This window comes from Triturus cristatus, chromosome 4_1 (genome assembly GCF_964204655.1).
Source record: "Triturus cristatus chromosome 4_1, aTriCri1.1, whole genome shotgun sequence".
Classification (NCBI taxonomy): Eukaryota; Metazoa; Chordata; class Amphibia; order Caudata; family Salamandridae; genus Triturus; species Triturus cristatus.
The window spans coordinates 1,044,356,573-1,044,377,740 of NC_140585.1; the positions used below are offsets into that span (position 1 = coordinate 1,044,356,573).

At 50.9% G+C, this 21,168-nt stretch overlaps 1 protein-coding gene across 1 annotated transcript in view; it reads left to right on the top strand.

Annotated features, from left to right (window-relative positions):
- ARMC10 (armadillo repeat containing 10) overlaps nt 1-21,168 on the top strand; it is a 153,521-nt gene that overhangs the window by 855 nt on the left and 131,498 nt on the right. The window lies entirely within an intron of this gene.

The following is a 21,168-nucleotide window of genomic DNA, read 5'->3' on the forward strand; positions in this document are numbered from 1 at the left end:
TTCACTCGTGTACCAAAATGGGATGCCATAGACCTAGAAATATTACTGTTAGTACCGACCTGTATCTCTCCTAAACATTCATACATATTAAATAGACTTTTGCTTTGGTCAGTCAGCACGCTCCATCCATTGGTCTTTTAACTTGACATGTATATTTTGCTTCCGCCCACCAATCAACCAGCACAGGGCATTGGTTCAGCCCACTTTGCCCATAGGCTCCCTTTACTCTGAGTGACGCCACAAAGCATGAGGAAATTTGTTTTTATTGTAATGTATTCCTTTTCCCCCAGTGATAAACAGCAGCCAATGCAGGTTTTACCCTATGTTTTATTCGTTTTACAAGTAGTACACCTAAGAGCCCCGGGCAGCCGCCTCCGAACGCTTCGTTTCACCCTCGTGTTCTTCGCGCTCACTCGCGCATGCGCAGACGTGCCAAATTGGCCGTCTCGCGCATTCGCATGATGAAATAGTGCCCGGTCAACTAGACCGCGACACTACATATCTCCCCTTTTTACACCACACACAAAACTATTTACATAACTGAGATTGGGTTACCGTCCATAGTCTATTACTCCAGTTCATAGTCCTTAAGCCTGGCTGGTCTCACCACCGCTCTCCCCACTCGGGTGTATCTTCGCGGGGTAGCGTGTCCTTCTCGACTCTCTGTTGCGACAGGGCTTCCCCTTCTTCCTTCTGGAGTACCTTTACCTTCTCTTCCTCCTTTCTCATCCTCTTCCCGGGTCCTTTCTTCCCTATGTAGTCTTTCTCGTTCATCCTCTTCGTTGATCTGATCTTCCTGCCTACTCTCTCCCTTTTCTCCGTTCGATGTTCCTTCTTCGTCCCTCATGTTCTCTGGGGCTGTCACTCCTTCATTGTCCTCTCGGGGCCACTGTAAGATTTTGTTGCACTTGGCCATGCGGTCTTGGGACCATACAATCCCATCACTGAGTAGCGCCGCTCTGTCATACACCTCTTCCACTCTCAGGGGTGGGGAGTATTTGCTGTCTCCCTTCCTCTTGAGGATTGCCAGCTTTACTCTGACCCACTCCCCTTTTTCCAAAGCTGTCTCCTTCACGTTCTTTCTGTTGTTGTAATGGTCAGTATATATACTCCGCGCTTTCTCCAGGTTATGTTGCACCACTGCAGGGGACCACTTGCTTGTGATTGTCTTCTCCTGCCACGCGACATTGTCTTTCGTGAAGGGTTGCCTTCCGCGTAAAATTTGAAACGGGCTGTACCCCGTGCTAGTGGGGGTAATGCGGTATGATTACCAAAAAAGGGGGGAAGTAGAGGTTAAAGGTTAGGTTCACCCTCCACTAGTACATATCTCAAAACAAAAACCTGAGCAAGTCAAGTAAAAAGAACCTAACCAGGGTAGACAGGTGGTGTCAGAAGTCAACTTGATTCTGAAGGACACCAAATGGAAAGAAAGGGAAAGATTATCTCTTTCTTGAGTCCCCTCACTCACCAGGGTTTCCCCACGGTGACATGCTTCATCATTGGGTTCCTCCCAGTCCTCTACGGACTGAGGCGTGCTACAACTCACGAAATTACGTAGGAGCACTAAAAAATAGAGTATGTGTAGTGCAAGTGAAAAAGTGGTGGAGTGGGATAATTAAAATAATCAGCTAGTGGGCCAAGAATAAACTTTATTAGTGCTCTAAGCTGAAAAAATTAAAACGGGGTGATATGCTAGAAAACCCTCACTATAATGGAAAGGTGTGCCTAGCATGATCTGGTCAACTAGTTTCGAGCTTCCCCAGCTCTTCTTCAGGACTACACTGGGACCAGCCCAGTGCCGAGAGACTTGCCACTCCTAGTTAACCTGAATAAGGTGCAATAAATGTGATGCCGCAACTATAAGGCATGCGTTTTAAAATACATACGTAATGTACGTCAGCAAATAATATGTAGGATATAAAACAAAGGTTAAAAGGAAAAATATCTGATCATAAGTACTGTAGTCAATCTTAATTGTGAGCACACTACACCCAAGTGTTCGCACACTTTCCTTTCTGATGTGCCTCTATGTGATTTAAGAATGAAGAGAAATGTAATTATTCACTCCATGCCGGCGTTGTGCTGAAAACAGTGAATCGAGATTCGTAATACTGACACGTCTGACATAACATATACACAAACATACAAAAAACAAAGAAAAAGACATTACATACTTAGTACAAAGCAACAATGTGCTTCATGGTCAACGGAGGGGGTGCGGCGATCTCGTACATCTAGGGAAGGAAAGTAATTGAGATCGTTAAGATAATGGCGTGCTCCGTAGTGAAGGTTCGCCCTACGGGGAGGAGAGATGAGAAAAATGATCACCTCGTAGCGTGAGGGTAAGGACATCTAGCCCCTCAGGAAACACTTACTTGTACGTGGAAAACCACACTTGTTGATACCTAATTGGAACCAAACCTCACGGACCGCATTCTGGCGTGTCCTCGGAGCAGAGCTGTTTATCAGCGATTGGGACTGCATAGAAAGCGAGAAAGGCTCCTGTGCCGGTACTTGGATGTAGCCGCCATATTGGATTGGGATGGGAGATGAAGTAAAAAAATGTGAAATCAAATAAAGATAGACTGGCGGAGTCTGGTGTTAATAATGTGTAATGGCCCTAGGTGGATAGCATCTGTAGCCACAAGTGGCCCAAAAAGGTAGTAGTGAAGACGAGATATTTGCTACCAGGGAGTGTCTTTTAAAAAGTTTTTTTACTTTTCACTAAACTTTATCGTTCAGAGTTCTGACAACTATGCATCGGTGACCAGTTAGATGGGTAATCGAAGGTTCTGAAGTTCTTATAATCACTAAGGTGAATCTGAAGGTGATAAAAGAAATGTAATTGACATAATTTCACAGAACACACCATGTTCAATGGGTAGATATACGCAGCTTATCAACCAGCTCCCACTAGAAAGGAAGGATAATCATGAGAACTGGCTCCAGGGTATATCATCATTAAGACCCTTGTTGACTGAGCGTAGCTTGAAAACCCAGCGTTGTTCTTTTTCATGAAGATGTCTTTCCATGTTGGGGTGATTGTTGACATGCTCCAAGATGACCCAATTGAAGTCGTTTGGTGTATGTTGCTTTTCCAGAAAATGAGTAGTCATCTTTGTGTTGTCGCGTTTGCACCTAAAATTACTTTGGTGTTCAATCATTCTGGTGTTTACCTTCCGTGTGGTCATCCCTATGTAATGGAGGTTACAAACGCAGGTGATCAGGTAAACCACCCCTGTTGTATTGCAGTTAGTGAAAGACCGAAGGTTCCATGTCATTCTATTGTTGCAGGTAACTGTTTTGGTCACCTTGGTGAGGTGGCGTACACTACAGTTGCCACATGGGTAGTGGCCCTCAGGTAGGGGATGGAGCAGACGTTGGGGACCTATGGTTTTCGTCGAGGTGGGACGGGTGTGGACAAGAAAGTCCCTCAAATTTTTAGCTTTGCGATGGCTGAACATAGGTTTCTGTAGGTCCAAACCACCACTATTCAAGATACGCCAGTGTTTCTTGATTATTTTGCTGACCAGGTTAGATGCAATGTTGTACGTGGTGATACAAATTTGTCTTCGCGGCTCATTTTTTGTGGCCACAGGTTTATCTTCCAAAAGTGCCTCCCTGTTATTGTTTGAAACTCTTTTTCTGGCTCTGGACACTAGATGCTGTGGGTATTGACGTTGTATCAGTTTGTTTGATAGGTCTTTGGCTTGGATGTTATAATCTTGTTGTGTGGTACAGTTCCGTCTGAGGCGCAGAAATTGGCCAAACGGAAGGTTGTCTTTTAGGCTGCGGGGATGAAAACTATCGTACACCAGTAGGCAATTCCTTGCTGTGGGCTTGAAGTGTGTGGTACTGATGAGATGTCCGTCAAATGCTGATATGTTAAGGTCTAAGAAGACCATACTAGATCTGCTCATTGTAAAAGTGAATTTCAAGAAAGGGTCTTGTTGGTTAAGCCAGACTAGGAAAATTTCAGCCTCTTGTTCATTCCCTTCCCAGATCAGCAACACATCGTCTATGTACCTTTTCCATAGTTTTATATGTTTGATGTGTGGGTTGTGATGGTGGAGAATGTTCTGCTTCTCCAAATGGTGTACATATAACCCTGCTACACTCGGCGCAAAAGTGCTTCCCATGCAGGTACCGTGGGTTTGTTTGTACAGGGAATCGTTAAACTGAAAGAAATTCTCAGTCAATGCCAGGCGACAACACTCCAGGACCACATGTCTGGGTGTATGGTAACCCCAATTATTTAGAAAGAGTACCTCCTCCAGGATGTCTAAGGTATCCTTGTGTGGGAGACTGGTGTAAAGGCTCTCTACATCCAAACTAATCAGTATGTTGGTTTTAGGGTTGAATTCAAGGTCCTGGATTAGACAAAGGACTGCCTTAGTGTCTTGTAGGTAGGTTTCGGTAGCCTGGACCAAGGGTCTTAAGAATGCGTCTGCGAACTTAGATAAGGGTTCTAAGATGGAACCAATTCCCGATACTATGGGTCTTCCTGGGGGTGCCACCATTGATTTATGTATTTTTGGGATCGTGTAAAAATAAGGGATTATAGGTTTCTTATTTTCTAAGAAATCCGCTTCTTTTTTACTGATCCAGTCATTGGTCAAAGATTCTTCCACTAGGCTCGCGATCTCTATCCGTAGGCGTTCAGTGGGATCCAGTTGTATTGCCAGATAGTTCAGTTCGTCACCCAACAGGCGTAGGCATTCTTGTTGGTAGTCAGTCGTATTTTGTAATACGATAGCTCCGCCTTTGTCGGCTGGTTTAATAGTGAGGTCTTTGTTGTTTGATAGTTGGTGAATCGCCTCTAATTCGACTTTGCTCGTATTGTGGAAGACTTTTATAGTTTTGGGGTCTATTTCAGTCACCTCTTTCATAACCGCTTTCTCAAAAGCTAGTAGCTCAATTGGAAGGTTATGTGGTGGAGGGGTGAAATTAGATTTTTTGTGTAGTCCCGTATCTGTAGAGGTGTTACTGCTGGGCTCTTTGTCTTTAAAGAAGATTTCCAGTTTAATCTTGCGAATAAACTCTTTTAATTCGCACATCAGCTTGAATTTGTCCAATGATGCTGTGGGGACAAATCCTAATCCTAATCGTAATGGCCGACCTGGCCGCAGAACGCTCACTTAGCTCTGAAGGCAGGACAACACTTGTCGTGCGCCGCGTGGCTCGGGCTTCCGCACCTGTAGCACTTCGACGTTCCTTCTTTGTCCTGTTTCCACGTCTGTCCCGGCTTTCCTTTCCCTTTGTACGTTCCCTTATTTTCTCCTGGCGTCGGTTTTACTCTACCATATTGGTCGGCGTCTTCCACCTTGTTTACCGTTGGTCTCGGGGTCTGGTCTCTCTTCGCTGCGTCTGCGCAGCACTTGGTCAGTTCTGCTCTTTTCACGATGGCTATCACGTCTTTTAACGTTGCGTCTCCGCTTGCCCACAATTTATCCTGCACCGTTTTGCTTGTCGTGTGCATGACAATTTGGTCCTTTATAAAGTCGTCGTGTAGAGCTCCGAACTTACACGTTATCGCCAGCTTCCTCAGCGCTGCCACGTAGTCGTCTATCGTTTCCCCCGCTTCTTGCTTCCTCTGCTGGAAATTGTAGCGGTCGATAGATGTGCAGACTGCAGGGCGATAATGGTTGTTCAAGTCTTCAATAGCGTGTTTGAACACATCATTGTCCGCTGCTGGACGGGTGACCGGCGTTAGGTTTTGGAATACTCGTATGCCCTCTGGTCCCAGATTGTGCAAGAGTATCCTTTTCCTCCGGAGGCTGGAGAACGCCTCTTCATTCTCGTCTTTCAGTGCTTCGAGGTAATTTTTGAAATATTCTCTCCAATCCTCCCATTTCATTTGCGGCTCCCCTGGTCTTGGTAGGAACGGGACCGGCGTCGTTAGCGCTGATGCCTGTGTGCACATCTTGGTTTCCGCCTGTTTCCTGGGACTACCTGGTGCCTCCGTCCCTTGTCCCTTTCTTTGGGTCGCCTGGGCCTCTTCAGTCCCTTCTGTGCCTTCCCTTCCTGATTCCGCCAGGGCCTCTTCTAACTTTCGCCCCTGTCTCGCTTACCACGCTTTCTTGCACTTGGCTGGCCGTCCTGTGTGTTCTCTTGCCTCCCGCTGGCTTGCGTCTGCCACTGCCGCGCTCTCTCGGTGTCCTGGAGTCTTTCCTGCGACCCCCTGGTGTTCCTGCTCCTGTCGGACGTCGTCTCCTCCGGTTCTCCTGCTGTTGGGGGGCTTCCTCTGTCCTGGGTGACCTTCAGGGTCCTCTGTGTCCCAGCCACGTCGCCACTGTAATGTATTCCTTTTCCCCCAGTGATAAACAGCAGCCAATGCAGGTTTTACCCTATGTTTTATTCGTTTTACAAGTAGTACACCTAAGAGCGCCGGGCAGCCGCCTCCGAACGCTTCGTTTCACCCTCGTGTTCTTCGCGCTCACTCGCGCATGCGCAGATGTGCCAAATCGGCCGTCTCGCGCATTCGCGTGATGACGTAGTGCCCGGTCAACTAGACCGCGACACTACATTTATGTTCCTAAAATATGGGTTGTCTCTTCAGTGGCAACGTTGATTCAATGAGTACTTTTAGGTGTAACTTATTTTCTTGTGTTGACTTTAAAAAGTTATTTTTATTTCCTGTACTTCGGGTGCTCTTTTTGATTGTGATATATTTTCCGTCTCTATTTTAAATCCGGCCCTTTTACAACAACTTTAGCTTTCTTGCCAAACTACTGTTTTTACAAAAAATGATACATATAGTCTACATACATAGGTTTTGGTCAGCAGGCTTTACCATGTCATTCACCTTTTGCCACAGCATACACCGTCTGACAGTTAGCCTACTTTACCAATGCCACCCTTCATTTTGAGTGACTGCAGAAAGCCTGTGCATATTGTTCTTTTCTACACAGTTCAAGGCAGTTTAACCTCTTCAGTGCCCATGACGAGATAGTCTCGTCATGGAGCACGGTTGCGCTGTGCCCATGACAAGACTATCTCGTCATGAACCCCACCCACTAATGCAATGCCCGGCACAGGAGGGGGAAAGGGCGTGGCACTGAAGGGGTTAAAAGTATGCGTTCTATTTATTTTAACACTAAATCCAAGCTATTTATTTTGACTGTACTTAAGCTGTCCAGTTGGCTTTGGAGTTACATTACCCGATCATTTGCGGTGGCCCTCAAGATTCAATGGTAGAGCCCATTCTTTTCAATATCAATCCTAGGGTGAACTTCTTGAAGATCTTGGCATTTCTTATCACCAGTACGCAGATGTTAGCAGACAAAAGGTTCACTGTGACAGAAATATCATCCTTGCTTAGTCCTAAGCTAAAAGACTACTGGACAACACCAGCTAAGCTTCCATTAATGAAGTCTAGTTGCAATCAAATGAATGCATAGGTAACCACATTCAATTGGCTAGGTGTCAAGAAGTTGTTGGTATTCAATAAGGAGTGCAATAAAAGTTTAAATAGGATGATAAGATGTTGATAAGCGGTGATGATGACAAGGCGTTATCAACAGCAAAGCCCAACGTTTTTTCTGTGGTGAAAATAGAAAAGGAGGGGATTATCTAACTTGAGTTTATCAAGTAGCGTGTTATCAAATGATTTTTTTTATGTTGGCTGTGATGAAGATTAACTTTTTGGGGGACTTCACATGGAAACTTTGTTAGCCATTCACTACTGGATTTTCACGAGGCAAAACCTAAGAATAGAGAGTTTGATGGAAGATGTCTTTAGGTATAATTGTGTATCAGCTGCATAGTAATGGATGTTGACCCCAGAATCTGCCTGTAAAGAGTGGAGTGGTTCTAGGTTTAGACCGTTGGAGCCAGTATAGAGCCTTGGAAGACACCACATGTCGTCGATGAGCTGATCAAGATGTGATTTCCAAATATAGTGGTTCTATTTAGGTGTTTCTTTTAAATAGTAGATTTATGTGTTTTTTCATGTGAACAATTTTAATGTCCTTTCAGGTGACTCTACAGTTGCCCATATACTGTTTTTTTTTAGGGTTTTCTCTCTTAACTACAATAGAAATATTCCTAAAATGTCATTCAGATAATGTGGCGATCTAGATTTTCTCTACATTTACTTTTTTTCAATGCAAATAGTAGGTCTGATCTGATGGGGCTGGGTTCCACAGAAAATGGCAGCCACACTAGTAATTAGCCCAGGGAGTTCAGTTTTAATATCTGGTAAAACTCATAAGATCGAGATACATTTCAGAGAGAGATGTGGTTAAAACGATCACTAGCCAGCAGACTCTGACTTTTTTCTTGACTGCTAAACCACTATTCAGGGTTGCAATTAAATAATACAAAAGAAGAAAATGTTTATGAGAAATGCTGCAACCTTTAAAAACTTAAAAAGTACTCATGAAAGAAAGTGGAGAGTGAACTGCGATCTAGCAAGTAGATTGGCATTTTAAATTCACTGCAAGCACAAAAACATCTCATAAGTAAATCTAAGGCACGCTTCTTTGTAGGAAGTTGGTTCACTTTGTATAGTTCTGCCATTTTACTTGACAGGAAACATTTTAACTCTGTGCAGTGTTAAACACCTCACAGCTCATGTTATCATCACTAAACTTGCCCCCAAAATGGACCTGTCAGGCTCCCACCCCTAGAGTGATTCTTATGTGATTTCACTAGTTCTGAAGGAAGCGTGAATGACAATGGCCTTTTAGGGCATCAGCCCTGCTGGAAGATTCTGGCAGAAAGGCAGAGGGAGGTTAATTAATTATGGGAGCACACTCCTTACATTTACCTTATGAATGTGAGGGAAGGGAGGAGAGAGAAAAGTTTACATTAAATGGTCTTATAGAGGACAGGTAGGAGCTCTGCTAATAGCATTGCCATGCTTAACCAAGAACTGGCAAAGTCAATAGATCTTGGCTTTCAGTGTTATCACCTGGCTTTTCAGCTTTGCCAGCACTTTTATCTGAAGCTGCTTCGCATTGTTAAAAAGAAGAAAATTGCTGTTAGTTGATGTGGAACAACATCTATGACAACACAACGAACAAAATGGCCGCCGCAGAGTAATGACGGTTACATTCATATGCATCACCACAATCTGCAAGTGTGCGTCATGATGCTGCAGCCATTTAAAAAAAACTTTGAATTTTATGTAACAAGATGACAGACGTCAATCTTGGAAGGGTAAATTAAAATGTATGAAAGTGCATCAAAGCGAAAGGGGCAGCTGCCCTACCCTGCAAAACAGAAAAAAATACAATTTGGGGGAACAAAACACAGTGGGATGGGTGGGGGATCAACTGTGCATTAGGGGAAAGGGTTGGTTTAGCAAAGTCTGCCGCCAAGTGGCAGGAGTAATGGGGAATGTGGAGTCACGGTGCAATAGAGGAGCTTGGGGAGAGTTTAAAATGGAATAAAAAAAATAAGCTGGTCAGGAAGGGCCATAGAAAGAAGTGGACGAGCTGGAATGGGGAGATGTAGCACAGAAAGCGAGGGGCAGGGATTTGAGGGGGAAGCAGCAGAAGAGAGAGCAAGAAAACACATTTCCTAGAGTGCTAAAAGAAAAAGTAATTTAGTGTTACAGTGCCATAGAAGGATACAATGTATCCAATAAAAGGGTTAGTAAGGAAGTTATGCTCAGGCAGAGGGACTAACTCAACAAGAGGAAGGAAAGGCATAAAAAAAGAAGCAAGCAAATTAGACTGATATGAAAATCCAACCATCAGTATGCAATGGGCTCATCTAAAGCCCATTGTAAATATTGGTATTGTACACAATAGGTCTTCCACAACAACAGCTGTTTGTAGACTAGACAGAAGTAACATACATACATACAGTGTCATACTGCATGAACAAAACCAAGGATACTCTAGAGCATGGGTGCTCACAAACTTTCTGTCGGGGGCCAAAATTACAGTGTGGTTTGTGGCCGAGGGCCGCACCGGTAGGGGTGGGCGGGGCTAGAGTAAAAAAAATCAAACACGTTTCAAAACATTAGACAATGCGACAATGATGTATTTCAAAAGCAGATGTAACTAGAAAGAGCACATTTTGATAGTCTCTCTCTCTGTCAGTCTCTCTCTCAATCAGGCAGTCTCTCTCTGTCAGTCAGTCTCTCTCTGTCAGTCAGTCTCTCTCTCTCTCTGTCAGTCAGTCTCTTTCTCTCTCTGTCAGTCTCTCTCTGTCAGTCAGTATCTCAGTCTTTCAGTCAGTCTCTCTCTCTACTCTCTTTCTCCCTCTCCACTCTCTCTTTCCACTCTCTCTCCCTCTCCACTCTCTCTGGGGGGCAATGGGTACACTACCTGAAAGGTCTGCGGGCCGCCAAGGAAGGCCTGCCGGGCCGCTGGCGGCCCGTGGGCCATACTAGGAGTACCACTGCTCTAGAGCATTGACACTCAAAGTACGGCCCGGGGCCGCATGCAGCCCTCCTGCCCACTGCAGCACTGATCTGCTGTTTATTGAACCCAGCACTGAATCTTGAAAAATTGTTAAACAGGCAAGTATTTATTTAAAGGTTAATTGATATTAAATAAACAAAGTAATTCGAGAGTCCTGCACCGCTTAACTTTAGGAACACCTTCAAGACATCTTGCAGCAAAAGTGTAAAAATACGATAACGTTTTGTCAAAATTCAAAAAGTGTATTTCATTACCATGCAGAAACTTTCACTTTAGATTATATCAGTGTATTGAGAACTTTTTTTTAAAGTGATAGTTTTTTAACAAGAATTTAAAAACATTAATTTATTCCTCCCCCCACACCCTGACAACAATGCCAATAGTGAAATAAGAGGAAAGTCAGTTGTTATGTGCACTCTTAGGGTGGGTTGGGTTATTACTATACATGAGGAACATTATACTTTTATTAAATCAAACACAGGAGAAGGTTTTCTACAGCACTCATCCTGATGTCATGTATTCAGAGGTCCTCTTATATATGATAACAAAAAAAGGAGGGAAAGTGAAATAAAACAATTGCCTAGGATCACACAATTTGGTAAAGTGGGGACATAGTGGTTAATCCCAGGATTTCTGCTTTCTCATTGTGCAATGCAGACATTTGATGTATATGCTTCACTTCCCCTACGCTTATCTTACCACCAACACCCCACCATCCAATCGCCACTGCTGGCATCAGTGCGGCCATCTGTCACATCACAGAGCAAACTTTTTTGCCCATGGGAAAATGTTTGCGATTAACCCATGCACTAGAGCATGGGTCTAAACCAATGATTCACAGCACTGTGTACACCTTTCGCCAGGTGAAGAAAACTATAGCGCTGCGTAAATGTCCTGTATCTGACTGGAGCGGCTTAGATTACTGGCCTAAACCGGTGTCATTCACTCAAAACAACATACACCAAACACCAAGTAAAACGGACCCTACAGAGCTGAGAGCTAAATTTACACAATTGGAGCATGTCCTGAAACCATGCTTTCTCCAGCACCAGATCCCTTGAAGACAGTTTAAAAGTGATTCTCAAGTTCTAAATTCAACAGCTATCAAACAAATCAGAGTATAAACAAAATTCAACAAGTAATTCATTCACACTAGACAATGTTTGGAGGGACTTCCCGAAAGCAGTATCAACTGGGTGCAGTTTGGGATTGATACCTCGACAGGTAAAAGGCAGCAGAGGAGAACATGGACTGCAAGTAGTGGTATCACCTCTGGAAACAGCACTGCAACTATAATGCATAAGACGTGTTATTCAGCAGTCTGTCTGATATACCCATCAGGTTCTGCACAATTGCTGTAGGTATGTTGCGCTATACAAATCATGAGCAATTTACCACCCCACTTTACATCAGACCTCGCCCTATAGATGGCGCTAAGAATGGCGCTGTTTAAACAGCATTCAGTTGTGCACTTCAGATTTCTGCAACATGGGCACATCGTGCAAATCAATAGCAACATCAGCAGCCATTGCCTGAAGTAAACAATATAGATGTTTTAGTAAGTTAACACCTAACTTTCAGATCCCAGTCTGAAGGATAACAAATGCCCCCCCATTGAGTGTTAGCCAATATCTGCATGCATGATGAGATGTGACAGTGACAGCCATCCCATCTCTCAAGGCACCCTCTAAGGTCCGCGCTTGAAGGATGAGGAAAGCAAGTCCATCTGTGTTATGTAAATGACACCTAACAGGGATGGACAGAGGCCTTGGCAGCAAGATATTGCTGCCAGAATAATTCCAGTACATATGGAGTTATGGGAGCACCTGCATTCACATGAACAGCGCACCCCTCTTGCCGGTAGCTATGAAAATCCTAGGCAAATTGGAAATAAGTAGTGCCACGCCATCACTCCCAAACGCTCAATACAGCAACCAGTGGATTCAATCAAAGTGGCCTCGGCAAGGTCACAGCTACCTCCTAAGTAGAAAAGAAATGTGTCGGGGAGGACAGGGGAGCAATAGAGGAGGGTTTGGAAGAACGGGCGATTAGGATCAGCAAGTCAATGTTGCCGAGTGTCAGGAGCGAATGGGGGGTAGGTGAGGGGAGAGGGTTGGCGGAGATGCAGGGTTTGAAGGTAACTTTAAACAAGCAAAATCCAAAGGAGGGAGGAATGGGGTAGCAACGATGAGGTGGGTGGCATTGCAAAAACACGGTGAAGGGGATTTGAGCCAAAGAGCCCTTCCATGGAGTGCTGAAAGAAAAAGAAAAAAGTAGTTTCCTAACTTTAGTTGAAGAATAGAAGTCATGCATTCAAAAGGATGGGTAAAAAGCTATGCTCCAATGGAAGGACAAATGCAAGAAGAGTAAGGAAAACCACCAATTAACTTTAAACGAAATTAGACTGACAAGGAATTCAAAAAATGGTAAGCGATGGTCTGACCCAAAGCTCACTGTTGGTTTAGGTACAGTCCACAATGGGTCTTTTGCAAACAAAAAACTAAAAGCTGTCTGTAGGCGACACCTAAACATTTATTTCTCCATTGTGGGACTCTCTTTGCAGAGTTTCCCATACCCAGGCTGGCTCCTGTCACCCAAAGAGTTGCTTTGAACCCAGAACCTGTCCAGTTAAATTTTCATTTGGTGGTAAGAGCGAGGTTCATAATTTTAATAGGCAGGAAGGGGAGCTCCAACAGTGGAAGTGGCCTTCGGGCCTTCTTGAAACTCCCCTGAATGATGCATTTTGATATCGTTTTGCTCCAGGTCAGCGGAACAGGTAACAAATTTCAGAAGGTCCCAGTTCTTTCAACAGCCAGTGTGGAGGCACTAATATTTCTTGGAGCTGTCACCAGGGATTTGGTATACAGCTGGCTTGAATGAAGACAAAACAGAAGAGTGCCTTCTGCTGTCTAGCTAGGACTAGATGGGGCTTGGGTCGTGCTCTCTAATACCCTGGCTTTGGAATTGCTTCTCAAGCGTTGGATCAGCTGGCCTCCTGAAGTCCCAGGGAGATAGGAAGACCACCCTAGCACATGAGTCAGCTGAGCTGTTAAGACAGGTCTTTATGTGATTGTTGACTGAAGGGTGTGCTTGAACCTCTCTCTCACTGATGTCTGCACCTTGGTACCCTAGAAGCTTTCCAAAGAAGTATGGGGGGTTGAGGGATGATCAGGAGGATGATATTCAGCCAACTAAAAAGTTTGGGCTTGGATACTTTGACCTCCAAAGGATCAAGACAAGGTGTTAAATTGCTCCGACCAAGGCATGACTGCTATGGGCAAGATTTCATGGTTTGACCTGCTTTGTGCTTTTTACAGTGAGGGTTGGGCTCCAGCAGGATCTCTGAAACCAGGTATCTGGCTTTGTAGAACCCTGCCAACCTGCCTTTCCCATTGGAGTATTTGAAGCTCCATTATAATTTCATATCGCCCTTTTTTGAATTCAATTGAATCTTAACAAAAAAAGAAATGTAGGTCACAAGGGAGTTTCTATAGTATGGTTGTTGTTCTCTGCCCCTCTTCTCCCTGACCTCAATTCATTATTTGAGGGGGTCCCAATTTCTTTGCTTCGAGCCACATCTACCAGAGAAAAGCCTAGTATTCCTAATTGAAAACTACTTTACTCTGTCTACTACTTTTGCAGGAGTTAGCAACCTGGATGTAACGATGTTCTCTAAAGATAATATTCTTCAACACTAAAACAACTTTGCCGTAGTCTGAACTAAAACACACCGAAGATGCAATTAAAAACTATTTTCCAGTTGGGGGCGTGGCCAGCCGGGCAACATGGCGGACGCGAGCGACTGAGGCTCCGACCGCTACCTCCCGGACATCCTGTAAATTCTCCTGAGTAGGGAGCGGATCGTGGTCGCTGGAAGCGGACCTGATGCGGGGCAGCGCGGAGCAGCTGAGGTGACTCCGAAAGCGGCAACGGAGAGGCGCTGTGGCCCAGCGGAGCTCGAGTGGCGAGGGGGCGCGCGGCGGCCTGTGAGGCGGGGCCTGCTGCGAGGCCCGGCGGGGACGCTGCGAGGCGGCGCTGGCAGCGAAGCGGGTGCCCTGGCGGCTGTGGACCCTTGGAGGCTGAAAGCTGCTGCCTCCGGTGATCGCGGGCTGGTGGGGGCCCTGGCGAGTGCTGAGGAGCTGCAGACGCGTGGGGCGGAGCGAGGTGCCCAGACCCTGCGGGCCGCGAGATTACGACGCATCGTAGACAGCGGCGACGGACTGCCGGGAGGTGACCGCCCGGCGGGGCCAGTGAACGGAGGAGTCACGAGGCCCGAGTGGAGAGCCGAGAGGGACTGAGCTGGGCGCCTACAGCGGTGAGTCCAGAGGCCGGAGTGCGTGGGAGCAGGCGGCGTGCTGCGGAAGGTCCCGAGCTGACAGGGCCTGCACGGCGGAGTCTACGCTGGGGCGGCTGGGAGAGGACAGTTGCCGCGCGGGTGGACCCAGAGGCAGCGGAGCGGACACTGAGGCCTGGGGCCGACGCCCTCCCACGGGAGGCGCCACACGGAGAGTGACCGGAGTGGTGGACGGCGCGCTGGTCATAGGGGAGCCAGCCTGGAGCGCTACTTTGCAGCGGTGAGACACTCTTGCCCGGGGCACTGGACGCTAAGCCGTCGGGAGAGTGATCCCGGCTGTGGGACTGGCCCGTGTACCGAGAGGGGCCAGCGGGGACCTTGATTGACTGCCGACTCCTTAGAGCGCTGGTGAGGAGGTGTGGAGCCCTGAAGGGGGGCCGGTTGCCGTCTGGGACTGTGGCGGGTCACGTGCTTGGAAACGACCTGTGAATGCCGACCGCTCAACAATACGCGATGGGCCGGCTACGGGATAAGACGCAGCAGGGTCAGCTACGGGCCGGGACTACGGACCCCGCGCAGAGTCGGCCGGGGGGGGACACGGAGTCGCAGGCGGCGGCCCTCTCGACCAAGATGGACACCATGCTGGCGGCAGTGGAGAGGCTCGGCGCCACCCTGGACCAGACGCGGGCGTCCCTGGAAACGAGGATGGACAAGGTCACGTCGGACTTCACCCTCCTCCATGCTGACCACCGCAAGCTGGCCGAGAGAGTGGAGTCGCACGGCCAGGCGCTCAAAGAACTGCAGCCTACCACGAGGAGCCATGGCGCGGCGTTGCAGGATGTACTGGACCGGGTCCATGCGCTCGAGGACAGGGTTGACGAGGCGGAAGGACGCTCAAGGCGCAACAACATCCGCGTGGTGGGTCTCCCGGAGGGAGTGGAGGGCCGGCACCCAGAGCAATACGTTGAGACCTGGCTGAGAGGCCTCCTGCCCCAGGGGGCGCTGTCTCAACACTTCGTGGTGGAAAGGGCGCACAGAGTGCCGGCGCAGAGACCCCGACCGGGGGCCCGGCCCCGACCGTTCCTCTTCAAGCTCCTCAACTACCGGGACAGGGACGCGATCCTCGGCGAAACCCGAAGAACTGGTGACCCGACTGTGGGCAGTAGCCGAGTTATGCTCTTTCCCGACTATACCGCAGCCGTCCAGCGGCGCCGCAGTAATTATATGGCGGTGAAGCGCCAGCTGCGAGAGTTGGCTCTCCCTTACTCCCTGCTGTTCCCGGCCCGCCTGCGAGTGGTGACAAAAGAAGGGACACGCTTCTTCGACTCCCCGGAAGACGTGTGGGACTGGCTGGAGGAGTCGGGACAATGGACGGGGGCGAGGCCTGCTGGCTCGGAGGTGGACGGCCGCCCGGGGAGGAGACCCAGGAGACGAGGGCGCCGAGGGGCGCGGCGAGAGGCGCAGCTGGGACCAGTGGCACCCAGCCCGGAGAGGATCCGGATGGAGCGGCAGGGAGCGCTGGAGGCGGTGGCGACGCTTGGGACACCGCCCGCTGGTGACCGCCTGGACGCCTGCACGCCCACAGGGGCGGGAGCGAGTGGGGCGTCGTCCCCGTCCACAGTGGTCTCGGAGGACTTGCTCCTGCCAGTGGTGACCCCACAGACGGCGGACCTAATTGCGTGACCAGTTGGCGAGCTGCCGAAGGTTCGATAACAGTTGCGGGCACTGCCCTGGGGTCACGTGGCGGCCTTGGGACTGCACTGGTCGGATCCGGGACCCTGGCCCCCCTTTGGAGGGGCAGAGGGCCTAGAACTGGGAGAGCCTGGCCCTACGGGGGTGGGCTGGGTGATATATGTGCGTCCCCTACTATTGCAGCTGTGGCTGCCTCCTGCGGGGGGCTTGCATTGGACCTGCGCGACGGTTCAGCCCCGGCCCTGATTCTGCTCCCTATTCTTCCAGTCAGGATGGGGGAGGGGTATGTGTCCCAGAGGCTGTTACGATTGCACGAACCCCATTTGTTCCCCCACAACAATAGCCTAATTTTGCTTGGCATTCTAGAGGTTTGGACGGATGCCCTGTTGGGAATACGCCCTGATTGTTATATTGTTCATGTTGGTTTTCTTGTTTATCTGGCAGCGCGTTAACATGCTCCCCCCCGGCTGCGGTCCTCCCCTCTCCCTGGTGGGGGCACCCTGGCCCCGGTCCGGCTTGCTCATCTCGACTTGCAATGACACACACTAATGTTGTGACCTGGAACATACGGGGCATGCACACGCCGTCCAAGCGCTACGCCATCTTCTCCTATCTGCAGCGACACTCAGTCGGGATTGCTCTCCTACAGGAGACGCACATGTCCTCCACGGAATTGGGCAGGCTTTCTCGGCGCTGGAGGGGACACACGTACGGCACTGTTTATTCGGCGCACGCGCGGGGCACGCTCATCTGGGTGCGAGCAGGAGTTCCTTTTGTCTGCACGGAGGTGGTAGTGGACCGGGAGGGGAGGTACACCTTGGTGCGGGGGAAGTTGAACGGCCAAGAGCTGTTGCTGGGCTCGCTGTATGCGCCCAACGTGGACCAGGCCTCTTTCTTGACGCGATTGACGCAGCTCCTACACCCCTACGCTGGGCTCCCCTGGTTGCTGGGAGGGGATTTTAACATGGTACTGGACGTCCAGTTGGACCGATCCTTCCCGCCCCTCCGCGCCACGGCGGTGGAATCTAACGCCCGGGCACTGGGGGATTGGCTCACGCACTGGTCGCTGCAGGACTTGTGGCGCACACTTCACCCGACGGACAGACTGTACTCATACTACTCGGCGGTCCATGATCTCCACGTGCGACTAGACAGGGTGGTGGGGACCCAGTCGTTGCTCCCACTTATCGAACAGTCGGAATATCTGGGGCGGACGCATTCCGACCACAACCCCCTATGGCTCCGGATCCGCTGGGTGGCGGACCGCTCGCCGGTACCCACCTGGCGACTTCAGCCGAGCGCCCTGGAGGACCCGGAGTTCCGCTCCTCCCTTGGTACGGCCGTCCTGGCCTACTTTGATGCTAACGAGGGGACGGCGAGCAGCGCCTTGGTGGAGTGGGACGCCCATAAGGTGGCCATTCGTGGGCACTGCCTGGGGGCCCAGTGGAACATACGAAAGGCCCTATCGGACTCCCTAGTGCGCCTTGAAAACGATCTCCTGCAATACGAGAGGGAAGGAGAAGGAGGGGGCAGGCACTCGCGCAGCCTGGAGGATCTCCGCGGGCAACACGCAGAGCTCTTGGAGCGACTCCGCTGCCATAATTATGCGGCGCACACCGCCAGGACACACGCCAGGGCGGATAGGGCGGGCCGCCTGCTGGCCTGGATCATCCGGCAGGAGGATCGCAGGACCCCGATCGGAGCAATCCGTGGGGAGGATGGAGTGTTAGTACACACGCAGCGGGAAATACACCGGGCCTTCGTAGGCCATTACAAACGCTTGTACGCGGCTCAAGGGACGGGCCCCCGACACCTTCTCGGGGAGTTTCTCGCTTCCATACGCCTACCCGTGGCTACCAGGGAGCACAACGTGGCACTCGGTGGCCCCCTTTCCCTAGAGGAAATCGGGGAGGCGATCCAATCGTTAGCGACGGGCAAAACTCCGGGGCCGGACGGATTGCCCACGGAGTATTATAAGGCGTACCGCGAGACCCTGGTGCCGCTGCTGCGTGAACTTTACAGCAAATCGCTGGAAGAGGGGTCGCTCCCACCCTCCATGCGGGAGGCGTTCTTAGTCTCCCTACCTAAACCGGACCGCGATCCCACGGCCCTGGGCTCCTACCGCCCCCTGGCGATGCTTAACGTCGACTACAAGATACTGGCGAAGGCCCTGGCGGAGCGGTTAGCGCCGGTGGTCCCGCACCTAGTGCACCCTGACCAGAATGGGTTTGTCCCCGCGAGGTCCACGTCGCTCAACCTCAGACGATACTTTCGGGTGGCCGGTGAGGCAGTGCACAGATGGCCCAGAGCGGGGTGCCTCCTCCTTGACTTGGAGAAGGCGTTTGACTGCCTGGAGTGGGGATACCTGTCCACGGTGCTGTTGCAGTACGGACTGGACGGGGACTACCTCCGGATGGTTGATCTACTTTACAGGAATCCCACGGTCCGTGTTCGGTTGGGCCCTCATGTCTCGGAGGCGGTGCCGGTGGGCCGGGGCACCAGACAGGGATGTCCCTTGTCCCCACTGCTGTTCGCCTTGGCGATGGAGCCCTTAGCGGAGGCTCTGCGGACGACCCTGGACGTTGGGATACCACTGGGAGACGCGGTTCATCAGGTTTCGCTTTACGCGGACGATCTGCTGGTGTACGTCAGAGACGTAGGTAGTATGCCGGAGCGCCTGGCCCCGCTACTGCGGTCATTTGCCACTATTTCGGGGCTTCGCGTTAACGCGGGTAAGTCTTGTCTATATGCTTTTAGCGAGGAGACTGCGGACCCGGGTTACAGCCTGAATGGCACGCCGGTACAGTGGAGAGGCGGCACCTTCCGTTACCTGGGGATACACATTTATCGATGCCCAGTCGACTTGTTTGATGGCAACCTGGGGAGGGCGGTCGCGGCACTTGGGTCACAGGTGGCCTTCTGGAATACGCTTCCGCTAACCACCACGGGCAGGGTGGCGCTCGCCAAAATGGTCATGCTCCCCCGTCTACTCTATTACTTTGTCAACCTGCCACTGTACGTTCCGCCCGCCTTCTTTGGCAGGCTCAACCGGATGCTGCGGGACTTTGTCTGGGGTGACGCCAGGCACAGGTTGGCGCTAGCAAAGCTTTTCCTCCCGACGGATAGGGGTGGGCTGGCGGCGCCCTGCTTTGAACATTACTACCTGGCGGCACAGCTGCAATGGATTGCCCGCTGGTTAGCCGACAGGGGCAGGGATGACACAGCCACGGGGGCTGCCCCCTACTCATTAGAGCGCGTGACCGGGCTTTTCCACCCCCTGGCAGCGGCGGCGGGGCCGATGCCACTCCTCCTGGCAGTGGCGCACAGGTGCTTTAAGAGGGCCTTGTACCTCACACGCGCGGTGGTGCCATATGCGCCGGCGATACCCTTAGAGGGTTCACCTGGAGGTGGGGGGGTGCTCGCGGCCCCCGTGCTGACGGACTGGTGGGCGGCGGACGTGCACACGCTGGGAGACCTATACAGGGATGGTGTGCTGATCCCGTACGAGACCTTGGTGTCGGAGGACGGGCTCCCACCTGGTGGATTCTTATTGCACCGCTCACTACTGGCGAGCCTGACCGCCAAATGGGGGAACATGGCCGCAGAGCCTGCCCAACATCTGACCATGCAATATCTGCATGTCATGGGACGGGGCGGGCACTTGGTCCGCTGGTTTGCCGCCTCGTTGCGAGAGCACACGGCGGTTGATCTGGGCCCACTTCGTGGCAAGTGGGAGCTGGACCTGGGACGGCCGCTGGCAGACAGGGAGTGGGAGAGGGTGCTCAGGAGCCCAGTGCGTATCCCCCGCAATCTGCGGTTTCGCCAAATTCAGTTGTTCATCGTCCACAGGGCCTACCTCACACCAGAGCTGATTAACAGGTATTTTCACCGCGTGGATGCGTTTTGCCCCAGGTGCCGCGAGCTGGGGGCGGGGTTGCTACACATGCTGTGGGGCTGCCCTGCGCTACACGCCTATTGGAGGGCGGTTAGTGAGCAGCTGCAAGGGAGTGTGGGGCGCAGCGTTCCCTTTGACTGGCCCGAACATATCTTACACCAATTCACCAGATCGCCCAAAGACAAGGTAGTGTCCAGATTTCTAGACCTGGGGCTCGTGGTGGCGAAGCGCCTCATCACCAGGAGATGGAAGGCGCCTGACCCGCCGCACGCGAGGGCCTGGAGTTCATCGTTTCAGGCGTGGGCCAGAGCGGAGGGGACGGCCATCCGCAGGGAGGACACACTGGGGCTGCGGAGGGAGCCCATGGCGGACCGCTGGGAACAGTTGCTTGCCGAGTTCCGGCGCTCGATGGGGGAGGGCGCCACAGGCAGCAGGGATGGGGCCGGGCAGGACGGCAATGGCGCAAGCGGCGGCGTAGTGTAGGCAGCCTCGCTGGCGAACCAGTGCGGCCCCCAATGTCGCAGGTCCACTGGCGAGGTGGTAGGGAGCGATTGGGGACACCTGCGCCTATTAGAGCTTGGAGGGGTGCCCCTGGGGCTGATAGAAAGGGGGGGGGGGGGGTCGGGGCGGACTGGGGGGTGGGAGCACACCAAACACGTTCATACACACGCTGCCTTTGTTATGGGTTCTTTCCTTTGTGTTGCATGTCACCTTTTTGATTATATCGACACCTCAGTTGCACTGGCGAGTCTAGTTTTCCTGAACGGCTCCATGGCTGGTGGGTGGTGGGGCTGGCCCCCTCTAACGAGATGACATCTGAACTCCTAAGGATGAAGAGACTGGGCCTCGGGAGGGCGGTGGTGGGCGCGCTAACAGGCACCTGACTGCTCCCTCCCATCCCCCCGACAGTT